This window comes from Equus quagga, chromosome 3 (genome assembly GCF_021613505.1).
Source record: "Equus quagga isolate Etosha38 chromosome 3, UCLA_HA_Equagga_1.0, whole genome shotgun sequence".
Classification (NCBI taxonomy): domain Eukaryota; kingdom Metazoa; phylum Chordata; class Mammalia; order Perissodactyla; family Equidae; genus Equus; species Equus quagga.
Window position 1 is genome coordinate 59,926,238 of NC_060269.1, and position 22,575 is coordinate 59,948,812.

At 33.9% G+C, this 22,575-nt stretch overlaps 1 non-coding gene across 1 annotated transcript; it reads left to right on the plus strand.

The window, feature by feature from the left end:
- The first annotated feature begins 9,410 nt into the window (after positions 1-9,410).
- LOC124237699 (U6 spliceosomal RNA) lies at positions 9,411-9,517 on the plus strand. The gene has a single exon (XR_006888086.1). It is a non-coding gene; the product is annotated as a U6 spliceosomal RNA (small nuclear RNA).
- The last annotated feature ends 13,058 nt before the right edge of the window (positions 9,518-22,575 follow it).

Below are 22,575 nucleotides of genomic sequence, written 5' to 3' on the forward strand. Positions count from 1 at the left end.
AGGCCTGTGGAGGTGGGAAGAGTAACAGGGAATGACGAATGTGCGAGACTTCTTTTTTTAGGGTGAAGATATATTCTAAATATTAGATTGTGGTGATGTTTGCATAACTCTGAGTATACTCAAAATCATTGAATCATATACTTTAAATAGGTAAATGGTATGGTATACAAATTATATCTCAATAAAGCTGTTAAAATAGTAGCAAATTAGTTTTTATTTAAAAAATAGAGTTAACACTCTTGTATGTTTGAATACAAATAATATTACATATTTTTACTCTTCTCTGGAACACAGAAAGTATCTCAGAGGAAAGGGACAAGTTCATACAAATACAGAGACCCTCTTGTCTAAACAATTTTCTTAAAATAGCTAACATCTCTAGTATTTTGAGTACCACAATATTACATTATTTAACTGAATTCAAGGTTGAAATTTTTTTCAAAAGCTAAAGAAATAAAGCCCTTTGGCAAAGACTGTCTTCTTAGGCTCCTCTGAGCCCTCTTTTCAACTAGGCCTCAACTTAAAAACTGCAGACTCTCAGCCCAAATGATTTTACCTATTCCTCTACTCCCACAGTAAGAGAACTAAGAACTAATTAAGAGAACAAACACTATCATCATCTCTAATACCTCAAGGCTGCACACCTAGGATGACCCTAGCCTCCCATAAGAGTCTACTGCCTGGAGAATGATTGTTTGATCTGGGTAAAACCTGGTAATAAACATCTAGGACCCTAAATCCCACTCTTGGAGCAGCTACTTTAGAAAGCTCGCCATTATAAATCCTTTCTCTCTCCCTTTGAGCTGTAGAACTCCACCCCCTGCCCACCCAGCTGTCTTCTTAAGGACCTGAGAGCTGTCTCTTTGAAATGCAAACATTCAGGGAAATGACTCTTGCTCTCCCTCCCAGCCCAGCCCAGGGGGCACCTTGTTCTAACTTGCATCTCTGTCTCCTGCTATAAAGATACAGTACAGAAGTTGCTTCTCCCTCAGATAATCACCAGTTAACAAATCCAGTCTCTGCTGGAGCTGCTTGTTCCCTCTCCCCTCTCCCTCATTCTCCCTTTAAAATACCCAGTCACCTCTTCACAGATCAGAACGGAGCTCAGCTGTTTTCCCTACTGTGGGTAAGTTACTGAATAAAATCTGTTCTCACCTCTGTAACTAACGTCTGTGTTTATCTGTGACACCTTCACTTAAGTCTTTCAGAAATCTTTTTTTTTAATACTTTGTTCCTTGGTTCACATTCTTTCTCTGAACATCAAAGTTGTGTTTGTTTTCTTTCTGTTTTTTAAATTTTTGTTTTTGAGGAAGATTAGCCCTGAGCTAACATCTGCCGCCAATCCCCCCCACCACGTTTTTTTGCTGAGGAATACTGGCCCTGAGCTAACATTCAAGCCCATCGTCCTCTACTTTATGTGTGGGACGCCTGCCACAGCATAGCTTGACAAGCAGTGTGTAGGTCCACACCCGGGATCCAAACTGGCAAACCGTGGGCCGCAGAATCGGAATATGCAAACTTAACCACTGTACCCCTGGGCCGGCCCCAAAGTTGTGTTTGTTTTGATTAAAAACAAATGAGGTTTTTGTAGTATTGATAAAATCTAATGAAATAATTTCAATTGGTTAAAATAAACTTGGGATTCAATTTATGCTGTAAATAAGAATAAATGTCCCAGGGGATTGAGATGCATACAATAATAACAAAAAATAACAATCAATTGATATTTATTCTTCCATAAATTCTTTAGAAGTTTGTGAATTATGCATCCCAACTTCCCTTCATATCTAATATAATTTTTATCCTACTGCTATTCTCTACTACTTGTAATATGTCTGTGGCTTAAAAGTTGTAATAACAAACTCTTGCATAACGATATCAAATATAAAATTGTTTGAACATTAATTTGGTATTCATAGCATTCATACTTTAATTTTAATGCTCCCAGAGTATATTGAAGAGGCAAATCTCCTTTTTATGTTATTTTCTTAATTGATATGCTAAAATCTAAGAGAATAACAACATAGAACATTAGAAGCTAATAGCTCTGCACCGAGGCTTTGAGCTTAGAAATAATAAACACAAAACATAGGGCTATCCCATGGCATACTAATTAGGATAATGAACAAATAGTCTCTGAACACTAGGCTAACTGGGCTTGTGAAAGAGACTGTAATTTACCTCTTAATATTGACACTGCCATTGTTAGCTGAGTACACTGCTACGTAATTAAAAAACCTTATTTTACAGCTTCCCATGCAGCTCAATATGGCCATGCAAATAAATTTTGACCATTAGGATGTAAAAGGAAGTGATGAGATGTAAAAAATAATACTGCAATTTTATGACATCGTCTATGAAAAAGAGGCTTGATAGTCTTTGACCTTTTGTCCATCATGCTGCCTGAAATGCAGACAAGATGTCTGAAACTCTAGGAGCCACCTTGGATCATGACGACTAGGGCTACACAGTAAAATGGTGAGCCAGAAAGGGTCTGAATCCCTAAATGAATTTATAAAGCTGCCTTATCATCCCTGGCAAGACTACTCTGAAGCTCTAGTAGGATAGAAAGAAACTTCTGTTTTGTTTAAACCAATACTTTGGAGAATAAGTAGCTCATGTTTCTGAGAAATGCAAAGCATAAGGGTTCACCTTCATAAGGGTTCACAGGGTTCACCTCATATGTTTCTTGTCTCTCAGAAAACACTATCTTTTGTACCCTGATGCATAATGCCTATAAAAAAATTGTTTCATATATTTTGTTGAGGTTTGGTTATTTTAGGGGAGAGGGTAGTTTTTGTCCTTGTTATATTATCTTTACCAGAAGCAGAAATGTCCAAGAGTTTTGACTAACCATGACTTGATTAAAACAAAATTACTGATTTGCTAACTAAAATTTCCATCAGCAGGTGGATGGCTTGGCTAAAGAAGTTTTACATGTTTATAGAGTGAAATATTAATCAGCAAGAAACAAAACTACAGATTCACATAACATGGATGAGTCTCAAAAGCATTTTGCTTAGTGTAGGTAAATGGATACTAGAGATTATATCCTCAATTATTCTGCTTACAAAAACCCCTAGAAAAGACAAATCTAATCTGTAGTGATCTAAAGCAGACCAGAGATTGCCTGGAACCAAGGATGAGAGAGTTGAGCACAAAGTGAACTTGGAGGATGATTGAAATGTTCTATATCTTAATAGAATGGTTGTTACATGATTATATGTCAAAACTCATCAAACTGTACACTTACAATGAATTCATTTCATTGTATGTAAGTCACACCACAGTAAAACTGGTGAAAACAACAACATAAAGGTAACATACATTCTGCAACTTTGCTTTGTCTTTTAAAAAAATTAAAAACTGAGAAATAAACAAGACTTTGAAATTTGCCATCACGTTTACTATTTCCAGGGCCCTTCACTCCATTGGGCAGATCCAAGATTTATCTGTTATCATTTCCTTATATCTAGGGCATTTTCTCTTCTATTGCTACACGTCTATTCTGTTGTATACCTTTGTTTTGTATTTTCTCATGCTTATGTGTCTTTCTATTACTACTAAATATTAAAAATAACAAAATCCTTTTTTGCAATTGATGATCTCACATTCCCTATCACTAATGCAAACACAGAGATGTAGACATAGAAAGAGGGAATGGGGTGGTGTGATTATGTCACACTATCTACTGTTCCCAAAACATACTGTAACAATTCCTAGAATTGTGTGTGACTGTAGGTTTTCTTAGAGTTTTCTAGAAAGAGATTTCTAGTTAGAAACACATATTTGTTTAATTAAATATTACGTTTGGATTTGAGTCAGTTAATTCAGCATTTCCAAAAATGTGATCCAGTACATTTGGGTGATTAACAGGTGTTACATGCAAAAAAGCATATGTATTGATTAACTATCACTTAGAAAATTCTTCTATAAACAAAGTTTATACAAGACTCCCTAAGACTCTCACAGCTGTAAATGTTTTCATATGCATAGCATTAAAACAATGTATGTCTCTCACTTCTACTCATAGAATGTGCAAACATTTTATGTCACATCTTCGATCAAGAAAAATCTGAAGTGAGATATATGAATCTTTAAGCAGGGAGTATCATCCGCTTAGAAACTAAAGCAAATCATCTGCAATAAAATTGTCTTATTTATTAGAGCTCACTGTTACAAATTGCTTTTCTCTGGCAAAAAGAGAAGCTAAAAATACAAAATATTTATGTGCTGAACACTAACCATAGAATCCCTCAGTAACAAACCAGATTTTTATAAATAAGGATGAAAAAAACTTGACAAAGTTTCTATTTCTGTTTTCCAGTCATTCAATTGGAGATAATCAAGACTTTTTTTCCTATATGATTGTTTCTTTCACAGAGTTTCATTTGTGCTATATACAGCGTTCAAACTTCTTTAAAAATTACTGGGAATCAAATCCTGTGCTTGTGAAAATAACCTTAGACAATGAAATACATGCCTATAGAGTTGTAAATGACCTCACTAATGTATCTTTTGTTCCTTTTCCTTTTTGTGTTTCTCAAACCTGTTACAAAAATCCAGGATAACTTTGGAGCTTTTGAGATAGTTGCTCTTAATTATTTTGTCCCTTTAAAAAAGAAGTTAGTAAAAAAATTGAAGTGGCTCTGATTTTTAAAATAAAAATACAAAGCAGAGCATTGTTAATACATGGACACATGTATTATGTAGCTACAAGACAGGATGTGGTATTCAGGTCTTTCTGAGAGTAGCCGACTTTTGAAAACTTGGAACAAACTTTGAAAATTCTGTTTTGAGTTATCAGTTTTATTTATTAACTCTATGAAAGCATTTTGACAAATATAATAACTACTATCAGTGGAACAATGTAACAAAGTGAGCAAATAAGAGACATTTCAATTTTTCTTACACCTTATTTAAAAATTTCATGATTATTGAACAACTTCCATATGCTGGGCTTTGGTCTAGCTTTAAGGGACATAGAGAAAAGTACAGAGATGAAGATAACATAAACCAAAACCTCCTAACATCACAGAGTAAATGCAGAGAGGCTGCTTTACTATGTTATGTATTAGACGATATATAAAGGGGTATGTGATATTAATTACTAAAGATAATAAAATTACTCTGTGGAAAATGAATTAAAATATCAGGTGAAGCGAAGTAAGTTTTGAAAGGAGGGATACTTTTAGGAATTATATATGTTGTTTTATAAGTTTTATGAATGCAAAATCATTTATAAGAAAAAAAGCAATTATGTTGAATTCAAGAACCTCCAAATGGCAACACTTTTTTTTTGGTGAGGAAGATTCACCCTGAGCTGACATCTGTTGCCAATCTCCCTCTTTTTTGTCGAGAAAGACTCACCCTGAGCTGACCTCTGTTCCAGTATTCCTCTATTTTGTATATTGGTTGCCACCATAGCATGGCTGCCAACGATTGGTGTAGGTTCACGCCTAGGAACCAAACCCAGGCAGCCGAGGCAGAGTGAGCCAAACTGAACCACTAGGCCACTGGGCTGGCCCCTGGCAACACTTTTAATAATGGAGAAGATGGATTATAAGAAGATAACTGCATCAAAATGTGTTACTGGGTTAGAACATTAGTTGTGAGACAAAAATATATATATAATTATGTATAAAATAATGTATAAATGAAGTATTCTTATATAATGAGTACAGTGCTTCAAAAGATCTGATGATCTATTTCATAAATAATGATATAAAAATAAAAAGAGGCATTTAGTTCCTTTTCCTTACTGTTAGCGTACTTTATCCTGCTTCAACACTACTGTGGTCTAATGGCAAAGATCTTTCATGGTGTGTTTATCCATTAACTCATTTATTTCTTTATAAACATCTTTTTTTGTTTCATTTTGTTTTAATTTCAAACTCCTCCACTGCATCCTTAGGAAAAGCTATTATCAAGGAACAGTCATGCAATTAGCTTCCTGTTTCAATAGCAGACCTTAAATAAATCGTTTGAAAAAGGAAGAAAAAACTAAAACCTTGTGGTTTTGTGTCTTTCAGTTTGAAGGGAAGATAAGAGTCAAAGAACATATTAACTATAGATATTTGCTATATAGAAGGAATGAAATTAGAGGAATCAAGATGATGTTGGGAATGCGAAGTGTATGCAGAGATTTATGTTCATTGAGTTTTAAAATACATTTATCTTTTATAATTTCAGATAAATACTAGATGTCAGAACACAGATATAAAGAAAAAATCTAATGCTAAATGTCAGTGTGATTAATATATTTGCATATTAAAAATTTGATTTAATAATTTAAGAAGATTGATCATGGCAATTTGAAGCAGCAGTTATTTATTATGATTCTGAAAATATCATGTTTTTAATACAGCATGAAATGAGTGTTTAAATAAGAATATTTTTGACAAATTTTATTTGATAAATAGATTTTGAAAAAAGTTATTTACTATAAATACTCCCTAAAATATAATTGAATAGTTTGGTGATTTGAAAAACAGATCATAAAGCGTTATTCAAAGGAAATTGCTCCAACAAATTAACTGCTACAAGAACTGTCTGGGATAGTAAGCTAGTTCTATATGGACAAGAATTCATGGGGAGTTTTGTAGATAGCAAAATTCTAACATCTGTAGGAAAATACGTTAGAACTTATTTGATCTGTTATCCCTCAAAGTATGAAACAGGAAGCATGTACTTCATAATTTGAATTTAATAATCTAGATAATCACAAATGTAAATATTATGAAACTAAATTTGTGATTTTTCATCATTTTCTATTATTGCAAGGGATTAATTTACATTAAAATTAAAAAGAAATTACTAATATGTCATTAATTTTTCTACTCTGCATTATGGAATAAATCAAATAGGAAAATACTCCATAAATTTACTACTAATATTTCTGTTCATTTTTATGGCATTTTAAAATTCCTGGGGAAAATTTGACTGAAGGTAAATGTGAGCCTCTCTATTTTGTTTCCACTCAACTAGTATCTTTTTATATATATATAGGAATTTTTAAAACACGCAGACATGCATGACTACAAAATGAAGACAAATAATGTTATATAACATCTTGAAAGCATGATATACTATCTTTTTAGATTTTTTTCCAGCTTTACTGAGGTATAATTGACAAATAAAAGTTGTACATATTTAAAATGTATAAGGTGATTTGTGTGTATGTGTGTGTGTGGAAGATGGTCGATCAACCCTGAGCTAACATCCGTAGCCAATCTTCCTCTTTTTGCCTGAGGAAGATTGTCCCTGACCTAACATCTATGCCAATCTTCCTCTATTTTTTTGTTTATGGGATGCTGCCAGAGCATGGCTTATTGAGCACTGTGTAGGTACACACCCAGGATGTGAATCCAAACTCAGGCCGCCAAAGCAGAGTGCGCAAACTTAACTACTCCGCCACTGGGCTGGCCTATGATGTTTTGATGTATGTATACATTGTGAAGTGATTACCACAATCAAGCTAATTAATATATCTACCACCTCACATAGTTACCAATGTGTGTGCGTGGTAAACACTTACAATCTAGTATTTTAGCAAATTTTGAGCATTAAATACAGTCTTATTAACTATAATCACCATGCTGTACATTAGCTCTCCAGAATTATTCATCCAGCATACATAACAAACTTTGTACTGTTTGACCAACATCTCCCCATTTCCCTCATCCCTCAAGTCTTGGAAACCACCATTCTACTCTCTGCTTTTATGAGTTTGACTTTTTGGATTCCATATATAAGTGAGATCACTCAGCATTTATCTTTTTCTGTCTGGCTTATTTTGCCAACCATAATACCCACCAGGTTCATCCATGTTGTCACAAATGGCAAGATTTCCTTCTTTTTTATGGCTGAATAATATTCCATTAGATACACACACATGTGTGTGTATACATCTATATATCATTACATATATATATTATGTATATAATACATATAATTATGTACATATAATACATATAATTATATATTATATATATAAATGTGTATATATATACATATACATTTTCCTTATCCATTTTATCCATCATGGCCCCTTATTTCCATATCTTGACTACTGTGATAGTACTACACTAAACATGGAAGTGCAGATATCTTTCTCTCTTTGAGATACTGATTTTATTCCCTTTGGATATATACCCAGAAGTGGAATTGCCAGATCATACAATAGTTCTATTTTTAACTTTTTGAGGAATCAAAATACGGTTTTCTATCATGGTTGTACCAACTTACTTTCTCACCAATAATGTATAAGGATTCCCTTTTCTCCTCATCCTCACCAGCACTTGCTATCTTTTGTCTTTTTGATAATAGCCATTCTAAAGGTGATATCTCATTGTGGTCTTGATTTGTATTTTCCTGATGAACTAGCGATGTTGACCATCTTTTCATATAACTATTGACCATCTGTATGTCTCTTTTGAGAAATGTTTATTCAGGTCTTATGTCCATTTTGTAATTGAGTTATTTGGGATTTTTTTTTGTTGCTGTTATTTAGTTGTTTCAGTTCCTTATTTATTTTGGGCATTACCCCTCTATCAGACATATATTTTGAAATATTTTCTCCCATTCCATAGGCTGTCTCTTCACTCTCTTGTTTTCTTTGCTGTGTAGAAGCTTTTTAATTTGATGTACCCCACTCATTTATTTTTGCTTTTGTTGACAGTACTTTGGGGGTCATATCCAAAAAGTCATAGCCCAGACTAATGTCAAGAAGGTTTTTGCCCATTTTTTTTCTAGTAGTTTCACAGTTTCAGGTATAATACCTTTATTTGTATTTATTAAAAAATCATTTTACTGAAGTGGCAAACAAATGTGTATGTTTCTGATGTCATAGATTGTAATGTATATTTTGTAATAAACCTCTGAAACTTTGTAACATGTATTTATGTAAAAAAGTAGCTTCATAATGATGAAATCTCTATAATGTTATACCAATACCAATCTCTACCCACATTTCACAATTTACTAAATTAAAAAAGTGATGCAAACTCCTAAAATACAAGGTGTTGATTATTTGTATATATTTGTCAAGGGAATATTAATCTATTCATTATCTAGCTGGAATATGACCTCAAGCACCTCTAGGTATTTTCTTCTTTCTCTTTGTTAAAATACCATTTTATCACACATTTATTCCAGCAAATTATCTACTGGATTTTAACTTACATCATTTTATCTTTTTGAACTCATAATCATAGTAAATGAAACACTATCTCACTGATTTATGAATTGCTACCTTTATTAACATCATTTAATTAATTAGTTAAAAGTACAATGAATCTAATTCCCAATTCAAGAACTATTACTTCATTAATGACTTGCATCTTTCATTGTGCCCTTCAATATAGCAACCCCATTTCCCTAACAGGAATGGCCACTATCAAAACTTTTCTGTGTTCACTTCAGCAGCACATATACTAAAATTAGAATGATCTAGAGAAGATTAGCATGGTTCCTGAGGAAGGGTAATATGCAAATTTGTGACGTGTTCTGTATGTTTCAAGCTTAATTGTTATCAACGTAAAATAGACTATAATAGATATAAGTTGTAATATGTAAGCCTCATAGAGCCACAAGGCAAAATCCTATAGTAGATACAAAAAAAAATAATGAGAAAGGAATCTAAGTATATCACTAAAGAAAGTCATCAAACCACAAAGGAAGAGAGCAAAAGAAGAAAGGAACAGAGAAGAACTACAAAACAAACAAAAAACAATTAACAAAATGGCAATAAGTACATACCTATCAAGAATTATTTTAAATGTAAATGGACTAAATTCTCCAATCAAAAGACACAGAGTGGCCAAATGGGTAAAAAAACACGACCCATCTATATCTTGCCTACAAGGGACTCACTTCAGATGCAAAGATAAGCACAGGCAGAAAGTGAAGGAAAGAAAAAGATACTTCATACAAATGGAAACCAAAAGAAAGCTGGGATAGCTATACTTATATCAGACAAAATAGACTTTAAAAACAAAGACTATAACAAAAGAAAAACAAGGACATTACATAATGATAAAGGAGTCAATCCAACAAGAGACTATAACATTGAAAATAATTTCATGTATAATTGCATCAAAAAGAATGAAATACCCAGGGATAAACTTAACCAAGGAGGTGAAAGATCTATACACTGAAAAGTATAACACATTAATGAAAGACATTGAAGAAGACAGAAATAAATGGAAAGATATTCCACATTCATGGATTGGAAGAATTAATATTGTTAAAATGTCCATACTACCCAAAGCAATCTACAGATTCAATGCAATCTCTATCAAAATTCCAATGGCATTTTTCACAGAAATAATACAAATAGTCCTAAAATTTGTGTGGAACCACAAAAGACCCTGAATAGCCAAAGCAAGTTTGACAAAGAAGAACAAAGCTGGAGGCATCATGCCTCCTGATTTCAAACTACATTATAAAGCTATCATAATCAAAACAGTATGGCATTGACATAAAAATGGACACATAGATCAATGGAACAAAATAGAGACCCCAAAAATAAATGCATGCATCTATGGTCAACTAATTTATGATAAAGGAGCCGAGACCATACAATGGGGAAAGAAAATTCTCTTCAATAAATGGTGCTGAGAAAACTCGACAGCCACATACAAAAGAATGAAAATGGGCCACTATTTTGCACCATACACAAAAATTAACTCAAAATGGATTAAAGACTTGAATGTCAGACTTGGAACCAGAAAACTTCTAGAAGAAAACATAGGGGTAAGCTCTTTGCCATAGGTCTTGGTGATGATTTTTTGAATCTTTACACCAAAAGCAAAAACAACAAAAGCAACAATAAAGTTGAGACTGCATCAAACTAAAAAGCTTCTGCACAGCAAAGTAAACCATCAACAAAATAAAAAGGTAAGCTTTTCTGAATGGAAGAGAGCACTTGGAAATCATATATCTAATAAAGGGTTAATATCCAAAATATATAAATAACTCATACAACTCAGGAGCAAAAAAATCTGATTAAAAAATGGGCAGAAGCTCTGAATAGACGTTTTTCCAAAGAAGACATACAGATGGTCAATAGGTACATGAAAACATCACTAATCATCATGGAAATGAAAATCAAAACCACAATGAGATATCACCTCACATCTGTTAGAATGGCTCTTACCAAAGAGACATGAAATTACAAGTGTTGATGAGGGTCTGGAGAAAACGGAACCTTTGTGCTCTGTGGGTGGGAATGTAAATTGGTACAGCCAGTATGGAAAACAGTGTGAAGGGTCCTCAAAAAATCAAAAATATAACTACCATATGATCCAGTAATTCCACTTCTGGGTATTTATACAAAGAAAATGAAAACACTAACTCAAAAAGATATATGTACTCCCATGTTCACTGCAACATTATTTACAATAACTAAGATTTGGAAACAATCTAAGTGTCCATTGATGAATAAATGAATAAAGAAACTGTGGTACATACATACAATGGAATATTATTATTCCATAAGAAGAAGGAAATATTGCCATTGTGAAAACATGGATGGATCCTGAGGACATTGTGCTAAGTGAAATAAGTCAGACAGAGAAAGGTGAATACCATCTGACCTCAGTTACATGTGGAATCCAAAAGAAAAAAATCAAAAACAAACAAGCTCACAGATATACAGAACAGACTGCTTGTTGCCAGAGGTAGGGGGTGGGGCAGGGAGAAATGTGTGAAGGGGGTCAAAGGGTACAAACTTCTATGTATAATATAAATATGTCATGGGGAGGTAACATAGAGCATGGTGTCTATAGTTAATAACATTGTATTGCATATTTGAAAGTTGCTAAGAGAGTAGACCTTAAACTTCTCATCACAAGAAAAAAATTTGTAACTATGTAAGGTGACAACTGTTAATTAGACAGTGTTGTTATCATTTCACAATGCATAGAAATATCGAATCATGTTGTACACTTGAAACTAATGTAATGTTATATATTGAGGTATATATACCTCAATTTAAAGAAACTAAAATTAAGTTAAATTTTAAAAAGAATTGTGTTTAATATTTCCCTTGCCACTTTTAAAGTGTAGTATTGTATGTCTATATCTCTAAATAATAAATTGGTTTAGTACTTTATTTTTAACTTTTAAAAAATGTATATTAGATTATTAAACATTTTTACTAAGTTAAGCAACATTATAATTTGTATGTAACATTCCAGGCTTCTTTTTCATTTAGTGCTATCAATTTTTATTTTATTCCTTCTCCTGTCTATGAGTTTTGATATTTTCTCAAGATGTTGTTATCCTCCCTGCCCAAATGAGTTCAAGGCTTTCAATGGAGCTTCATCTGGATGTGATAATTAGTAAATTCAAATCTCTTTTCTTTGGGTTTTCTTTTGGGGGGTTATTACATCTGACTTCAGACTCTTTTTTTTCTCATACCACTACAAATATATTTCAATGATTTATTTCTATACTGCTATAGTCTGCATGCACAGAGATGAGGAACTTTGTATTAGAACATTTGCAAGAAAATGAGACCATTTACATTGAAAAATCACCTGCCCTTAGCAAGTTTCTTTTAGGTTTTATGATTAAAAAAAAAAGTGAATCTCTTCACTTTCGTAAAACTGCATTTCCTAATGTCCCCTTTAGTAATCTAGGCTGAGAAGTTTCAAAGAGAGGAAAAAGTATTAGTATTTTCCAAGCTCTGGAAAGAGAAACAGTGCAGGTAAAAAAAAAATCTTTATTTTTATACTTAATACTATTATTTGTTATTTGAAACTTATATAAAATGTGTACCTTAGAAGTTGTGTGTGTAATGACTACTTTGTAATACATTACAAAATGTCAGATTAATTTTTCAATTAAATTTTACTGTAGCCTATTAAGTACTAGGCATAGTACTTGATATGGAAAGACTAAGATAAAATTCGAATTAAGGAAGAAAAGAGCAACAAATATGTTTGATATTGTACTCTAAGTAATTTTAAAATTATATTTGTTTTATCTTTCTACATGCATTTAAAAATTTCTCTAACACTTATGTGTCAAAAGGGGTCAAAACTAAGTATAAATATTTTTAATCGTTAAACTTTTCCTAATATTAAAGGATTTTATTTTTGAACATCAGAGGTGGATGGATGTGCTTGGCTCTGACAAAGATATGTAAGATTTTCATATGCAAAATACCAAATGCCAGATGTGCTTTATCTATATTAGATGTAAGATGAATATAAATGAGGTCAAGTACTCAGTGTGCATAGCATGACATTTCAAAATGTTTCTACTCTCACATCTTGTCTTCGGTAACATTTTAAACCTGTCATTTGGCAAACCTAAATGGCATTCCCTAAGACGTCATTAAATTAAAACCTGGAAAAGGAGACTTTCATTTAGTCATCTTTTTAAAAATTAGTGACATTGAAAAGAGGATTACATCATTGTTTAAAATTCTAGGGGGAAAATAAAGGAAATTACATTGGGACACTCCTGAAACATGACTTTAGTACCATGAATGTAGATGTTTACAATAATTATAAATCTATGATATAAATGAGATATGCTTATACTGCCTGGTGCATCCTCAGGAGAAAAATTAAAAACATATTTCTTTAAACAAGTAAAGCATAAAATTTCTTTTAAATATTGATGCACTGGTGACAGATGCATGGCAATCTAGAAGAAATAAAGCCATTGTCAGCAATGAAGCATCATAAGAATAATTGTTATAAAAAACATTTAAGACAAAATTATTGCACAACTATATCTTTCATTATCTGCTGAGTTTTTGAAATTGTTAAATTATAATAATCCAGGGAATGACAGACTTATCAATAATTGAGAAACCTCATGAATTGCAAAAGAATGATGCATGAAGAAAAAATAACATTTGACTTTTGGAAATACAGGAAAGGTAAAACTATTACTGGTTGCCATATATTTATTACCTACTATGTGTCAGGCACTACAATAGATACTATATGTAGATTATTTCTAATTATCTGAACATTGCTGAAGATATATGTTCTCTTTTAAGCATGAAAACACTTGTTTATTATCACTTACTAGTAGCTGGAAAAATAAGGATTTGAACTAAGGTTACCGAACTCAAAATCCATGGAAAGAATTTTTTCAAGTGAGAGATATCACCACCGTCTAACCATTTAACTGTGAGCCTGAAAAATATAATTCATTTAACAAAAATTTTTGAATATCTTCTTTGTGCCAGTCATTAATCAAGGTTCTGAGAGAAGACAGAGGATAAACAGACAAAAACCCATGTTTTATGGAGCTTATATTTTAGTATGGGAAGACAGACACACACAAAAATAAACAATAAAATAGAATATCTGAAGTGTCAGATGATGAAACACATTATAGAAAAAGATATAAGACGGTAAGTTTGGAGTTTGGGAGTCAACTTTAATTAAAGTACTAAGGAAAGACTCATAAGACAGTGGTTTTGAACAAAAGCTGAAAGAGGGAAGAGAATTTACAGGAATTTTATCTGGAAAAATGGAACTCCTGCAGGAGGAAACAGAAAGTAAAAACACTTTGAGGTGATGATATGCTTGTATTTTTGAGGAATAGAAAGAAATAACTGTGGTTATAGAGAAATGTGGAAGAAGGAAACTTGTAGGCAAACAGGAGATAGACATAGGAGGATGACCACAAGTTGTGAAAGGTCCTTAGTCCTTATTATAAATGAGGTGAGAAGCTGATGAAGGTTTCATGGTAAAGTAGTTACACAATTTAACATGTCTAAAAGGATCACTTGAGCTTCTCTGTTGAGTGTAAACTATATGTAACAAGGAAAAAACAGAAAAAACAATTAGTAAACAACAAGCCCCTAAGAGATGATAGTGGCTTGAACCAGCATGGTAGAAGTATAAGTGGTAAGAAGTGGTTGGCTCCTGGGTTTATATAGAAGGAATTGCCAACAGAATTGATTGATTGATTGGCTATGGATAGTAACAGAAAGAACAGAGTCAAGAACAAATCCAGGGTATCTAGCCTATAAAACTTTAAGGAAGGAGTTGCCATTTACTGAGATAGAGAATAAAAGGAATAGACCAAATTCAGGGGAAATATCAGGAGTTTGATTTTGGATATCTTTGGTAAGCAATGGTTATTAAACATTCGAGGTATTGAATCAGCACTTTTGGAGCTTGGAGTTTAGATAAAAGTCTCAAACTGTTGGTATAAGTTTAGGAGTCTGTTTCAATAGGTTTTATTATTATTTAGGTATGGTAAGGCCAACAGATAAGGAGATGACTGCCATTGATACTCTAATGATACACTGATACATGATAGTTTATGATATCAATCCCAAGAGAGGGAATACATGTCACACCATGGAGGGCCACATGAAGAAGCACCAGGATCAGCCATACAACAGAGAGAAAGAAAGAAACCATGGACAAAAGCCTTTATTGTAGTTTCTGTAGGAAGGAACAGGTGAGACAGGGTAAAGCAAGCTTAGGACTGGCTAATTTGAATAATTATTAATTAAAACATTAATTATTACATTATTGATTAAAATTTATTATTAATAATTATTAGTGGGCTCTGGGACACAGGGGCTGTTCCTAGTTGTCTGATGCCTAACCCTGGGCTTATTAGAGCATGTTTATAGTGGCTTGGAGTGTGAGAGCATGAAAAGGGAGGTAGGTGAGTGTCTAGACTCTGTATTGGTTTGTTTGTATTTGACAAGTGTACCCATGGGAGGGGGGCTTCTCTCAAGGTGAGGGGGAGAAGTGATGAGAGAGGTAGAAAGGCAAGGTAAGGTGACTCAGAACAAGGCGTGCGTAGCATAGGCATACAGGGCAGATGCTAAGGAATCAAGTTTACATGTTAGAAACATGGTTAATACAGAGTCATCACTGATAGATGGTGTTTGAAACCATGATTATGAATGAGATATTTAAAATAAAAATGAAAGCAAAGTACTTAAAATGACTGGTAAACAGGTAGCAGTTGATGCAGGAGGAGTATCCTGGAAGTCAGGGGAAGAAAAAATTTCAAGGAAAAACAATGACCAGTTATGTTAAATGTTACTGAGAAAACAAGAAGAGGACTGAGACTCAACCATTTTATTTAAAATGCTGTTAATTAATCACTTTGATAACAGCTTCAGATAAGCAGAAGAGTAGAAAGTCTGATTTTTCAGGATTCAAGAGTGAATGGAGGAGAGAGAGTCACAAAAATGGCAGGGTAAGGACTTTTGAAAGTTCTCCTCTTTAAGAGCAGTGAGGAAAGACATATACTGTCAAAATTAATTTTTTTCAGAACTTGAGAAATTAACTAAAGGCTTGCAGCAATCTAGAGAGGTTTTTTCTAGAAATCCGGCTGAATCTAGGTAAGAACAGAAAGTTTTATGGTGTTTTAACTTGTCCTATTCCCATTCCCCTCTCTCCAGCTTGGAAAAAAATGATAAAAGCCTGATAGTCACCAAAGGGGGAGAATGGGATTGGAGCTCCTACACCTCATTTCTAAAGAGCTGCCATTATTTGACTTATTTGGTGGTTTCATGGAAGACCCCTCTTACAAAGCCAACTTTATTTGACTTGACTTGGGTTTCCTGCCCTGAAAAAGTCTTTTCCCTAGGAATGTTGGCTGAGAATATTTGGAGGTAACTTGTTTGACTTTGTAGCAGCCTAAGGTAATGGACAGCAGTTGAAGCAAACAATAGGCTAAGCAAAAATTTTAAAAGGGAAAGATAGGAAACAAGATATCCATTAGGACATTGAAAAGCTCCAATATACTCCTGGGAATGTAGAAGGCCACACACATGTGTAGGGTTGAAGACATGCCCAGGACTGTACACAAGGTCAAAAAAAACTGAGAAAGACCTAAGTTATCACCCCTAGTTGATGTTGAGGTTGCACAGAAACAGGATGTGAAGGCTTTGGAAGAGTTATCAACTTCCTGGCTGATTGTTGAAGGTATGTTCCAACACATACACAGAACCACTTAGCAAAGGCAGGCAGTCTTATTGGTTCCAGACACTTAAGGATATCTTGGTCCAATCATTAACGAACCATTTACATAACCAAGAAGAGATTTCAGTGTCTACACATAATGAAGAATAAAAACTGCAGAATAAGAATAAAGAATTTGCAGAAAAGTCACTAAATAAACAACAACAACAAGTAGCACCAATAAAATACCCTAGCAGGAGGCAAAATCTGATTTCAAGTGCTGTCACACTGTATTATTAAAGTGTCCAGTTTTCAATAAAAAATTACAAGACATGCAAAGAAACAAGAAAGTACGCTTCTACATGGTGAAAAAAGTAATCAAAACAAACTATCCCTGAGAAGGCATATATGTTTGATTTATAAACCAAGACTTTAAATAAACTATTTTAAATATTTAAAGAACTAAAAGAAGCTATGTCTAAGGAACTAAAGAAAAATATGAGAACAATGTCTCTCAAACAGAGACCATCAATAAAGACAAAGAAAGCATAATATGGAATCAAGTAAAATTCTGAAATTGTAAAATACAACTGAAATGAAAATTTCATTAGAGAGACTCAACAGCATATGTGATCAGATGGAAAAAAAACCCACAGTGAACTTTAAGACAGGCCAATTGAAATTATCCAGTTTAAGGAGCAGAGAGAAAAATGAATGAATAAAAACCAACAGATCCTCAGAGACCCAAGGGACATCAAAATTATCAATATGCACATAGCGGGAGTGTTAGAAGGAGAAAAGAGAGAAAAAGATACGAAAATAATACTTGAAACAAAATGGCTGAGAACTTCCCAAATATGTTGAAAAACATTACACGTTCAAGAAGCTCAGTGAACTCAGATAGGATAAATTCAAAGATATCTACACTTAGACACAACATAAACAAACCACCGAAAGTCAAAGAAAAAGAGGATCTCTAAATCAGCAAGAGAGAGGTGACATCTTGTACAAGGAATTCTCAGTAAAATTAAGAGCTGAATTCTCATCAGAAACCATGGAGGACTGACATATTTCAAGTGGTGGGATGACATATTTAAAGTCCTGAAAGAAAAAGATTATCAACAGAGAATTTGATATCCAGCAAAAGCATCGTTCAAAATTTAAAGAGAAATAAACATATTCCCAAATCTACAAAAAACGTGAGAATTTATCTAATCTTTCTGGGTTAAATCCCACTTAGTCAGGGTGTATTGATATATGTTTCTGCGTTTAGTTTGCTGGTATTTTGTTGATATTTTTGCATCCATATTTTCAAGGGATATTGGCTGTGGTATTCCTTTTTATGATGCCTTTTTCTGTTTTTTGTATCAAGGTAGTAATACTGGCCTCATAGAATGAATTGGGAATTTTTTCCTCCCCTTCTAATTTTTGGAGATCTTGTTAAAGATAGCCATTAATTCTTTAAGTGTTTGGTATAATTCACCAGTGAAGCTTTCTAGACTTTTTCATTGTAGGAATTTTTAAATCATGAATTCAATGTCTTACCTGCCATTGGACTATAAAAATTTTTACTTCTTATTGAACCAGTTTCGGCAATTTTTTCTTTATAGAAATTTGTGGATTTTATCTTGGTTACCTAATGTGTTGGCATACAAATGTTCACAGTATCTTCTTATAATCATTCTTCTATAAGTTTGGTAGAAATGTCCTACCTTTTATTCCTGATTTTAGTAATTCCTGATTTAGTATTTCTGATTTGAGTCCTCTCTCTTTTTGTGCTTAATCAATGTAGCTAAACATTTGTCTCTCTCTCTTTTTTTTATCTTTAGAAAGAATAAACTTTTGGGGGGCCGGCCCGGTGGCACAGCAGTTAAGTTTGCACGTTCCGCTTCAGCGGCCTGGGGTTCGCCAACTCGGATGCCGGGTACAGACATGGCACCACTTGGCATGCCATGCTGTGGTAGGTGTCCCACATGTAAAGTGGAGGAAGATGGGCATGGATGTTAACTCAGGGCCAATCTTTCTCAGCAAAAAGAGGAGGATTGGCAGCAGTTAGCTCAGGGCTAATCTTCCCCCAAAAAATAAATAAATAAAAAGAATAAACTTTTGGTTTATTGATTTTCTTTATTATTTTTCTTTTTATTTCATGTGTCTCCATTATAATCTATATTATCTCCTTTTTCTGCCTTCTTTGTGTTTATTTTTTTTAAATTTCTTAAATTTGGAGGTTATTGATTTGAGAACTTCCTTTTTAATATATAAGTTTATATCTGTAAATATCCCCCCAGGCATTGATTTTTCTGAAGCCCGTATGTTTTGGCATGTTGGATTTTCATTTTCATTCACCTCAAAGCATTTTCTAATATTCTTCGTGATTTCTTTTTTGACCCACTGGTTATTTAGTTATGTGTTAATTTCCACATACGTGATAATTTCCCAAGTAACCTTATTATTTACTTTTGATTTCATCCCATTATGCTTAGAAGAAAATGGATAGGAGTAGCAATCCCAAATGTAGTGTATATATAAACATATTTTTTTTAAAGATTGGCATCTGAGGTAACATCTGTTGCCAATCTTCTGTTTTTTTCTTTTTCCTTCTTCTTCTTCCCAAAGCACCCCCAGTACATAGCTGTATCTTCTAGCTGTGAGTGCCTCTGGCTGTGCTATGTGGGACGCTGCCTCAGCATGGCCTGATGAATGAAGCCATGTCCCTGGCCAGAACCCAACTGGCAAAATCAGGGGCCACTCACGCAGAGTGCATGAAATTAACCACTCAGCCAATGGGCTGGCCCCCAAATGTAGTATATATTGTTATCAAAGTCCAAAGAAACACAACAAGCACTAGACTTCTTATTTGGTAGTAGGGGAGAGAGAGGTATAAAAACTTCTTCCCTACTTTAAAAGGTATGCATTGATCTGCTCAAGACTAATGAGCCGCTAAAAGTTTTACTGGTGAGTAGTAAGCTCCTAATTCTTTGGGAGGTATACCTTCCACTCTCTGGCAAGCATATCTATTAGTAAGGGATGTAGGATATTTGCTCACCTTGTCCAATTAGCATCATGTCATCAGTTAGTGGACGGGTATAACACTAACAAAAAAGTTTAGATGTTCAAAGCTGTGTGGATTCTGTTGCCACATGGAGCAGAGTAGTTAACATAGTCCTGAAGCAAAACAGTAAATGTGTATTGCTGTATAAAGTTGAAGTGCTTTTGCTACTCCCCATTGATGGGATTTCCAGAGGGAAGCATTCACCAAATCAATAGTTTACTATCAAGTACCTGTGTCTATGTGGATCTCTTGCAGTAAAAATAATATATCCAGTGCAGTAACTCTGATTGATACTACTAGCTGATTAATTTTATGATAGTCCATCATCTCCCCATCATAGTCCACATACATTTTCAAAAGCCAGGGAGGTTAAGTGAATAAAAATGTGATAGGCTCTATTATCTCTGCATTTCTCAAATCTTTGATGAGGGTGTTAACGCTTGAAATTTTTTCAGGACTTTAGTATTACTCCTTATTTACTCACTTGATTATACGGAAAGGTGCAGTTTCAGGAGCTTATACTTGAACTCTCTTACTATAATGGCCCTAACTTAAGTCAGGGAATCAAGTTAATTTTACATCAACTGCTAAGAATATTTATCACAATTATTATCCATTTGGAAACAGAGGGGGAAAGCACAGGGTAAGTTTGCAGATGCACCGGACATACTATGAAATGAATTCAAATCAAAACCACATTTATCATCTGGCTTCCCTAATCTCTGTATCAAACAGAGGACTATGGTGGCATTTTGTGTTCTATGAAACGTGTCATTTCTATGTAGTTCTCTTTGTCAGTCCATATTTATCCTTCAGAATGGCTACAGGTCACCTTGGGCAAAGTCTAGAATAATATGTACTGCATACACTTGTGTGACATTTCAACATCGTAAGGGGTCCCAGCCTCCTTTACAATGTGATCTGCATCACTGAATTGACAGATCTGTAAACTTAGATGAAGGACAACGATTTTACACAGCAGAAGCTGATGCCAGGCCTTTTCCCACTCATGTTAATTTTTTCTTACTACAGAAAACAAAGAATATCCTAGTTGACTGTTTACTTGCTTCATCCCTAAAAACGACATGATTTTTTTAGCCAATATTATAAACTCCTTCAAATAATGGAATCTTGAAAGCCAATTCAGCCTTTCCGCCCACTATGATAATTATGTGTATCTGATAATAAAATTCTGCCACATTGCTTTTCCTATTCTGGGATCTCATAATCCCTATCTTTCTCATTGATATTAGGCATCCAGTTCTATAGAAGAATCCCCTACAATCAGTTCAAATCTACACTAATGCATTATCTTTAAGGTGATGGAGTCAGCCTCACTACAGAATTTCTTACTGCCTCCTCCTATTGCCAAAATAGGGAGTATCCTTTGGACTCACACCTGAGAAAAATATAGCCAGGTAGTAAATCCATCCCAATATTTCCATCAACCTTTACAAAACTAAGCCAAGGAAGTTCCAGTACATCTGCTTTCTTGCTGTAGACCACCTTTGAGTGCAGGCTTCAAGGAACCATTCTGGAAAACTAAGACCAGCTATAACTGTCCTTGACAAAACACTGAACCCTGTCATAAGTAACATGCCTTCATATCAATGAATTTTCCTCTATCTAGCTTTATATCCTATGTCACTTTAGCCTAGTTCATTAAAATCTCATTTTATTTTCCCAAATTTTATCAGTACATATTAGCCAAGTCACGTTAACTCTTTTGACATGTAGGCAATTGTTTTCCAGATCAGGACTTGTACTCCCACATCATATTTAGATTTTATTCTGTTATCAAGCTGTTGTTACGTGAATGAATTCTGAAGAGAACAAGCATTGCTTTGTGAGGGACTTCTTAATATGGATAGTACATGGTATCCACTGACGGGGAGGCTTTCCTCTTATAACAAAAGAAGAGGCTGTTTCTACCAGCTAGTAGGAGTTAGGGGAATTAGTAGTCAAGACTGTCAGGCTGTAGTCAATGCCCCTATCCTGTATGTCCAAGTTCCATTCATCCTCTATCAGGGCCCTAATTTTTAATAGGAGACATGACAAAAATGATCAATTACTGTCCTTTTGACCTCTGCCATCCTTAAAATCAGATCATAGGCATAGTTTCAGACTAAGGCAAATAAAGTTTTTCCCTAAATATGCAATAGAAGTCTTATGACCTTCAGATCCTACCAAAAACTTTGAACTTATCCTTTCTCTTACAGGTTCTCCATTATCATTAAAGGTACCATTGCTCTCATACTACTTCACTGTTGGAAGTTATTTAATCTCCCAATATCTTTCGTTTCACCTATAACTCATCCAAATTAACCACAGGTGAAAGCTTAAGTACTCCATAATGTGGTATCTATTATTTTCAGACAAGTGGAAAGTAAAGCTCAAAAATTCTATCCTGAATGTCTTCTTTTTAAGATAATCTCTAGTGTAAACTTTCATAGCCTGGATTACTGATAAAGAAAAGTCTAACATGAGGATTAACTGGTAATTGTCTTTACGAGAGGTACAATCTCAAGGCAGCAAGAGTGAGTGAGTAGAGAAGTGAGGCAGAAAATAACCCCTCACAAGATACAAGTGATAAGTTACCGTAGTAGCCACTGTTTGACA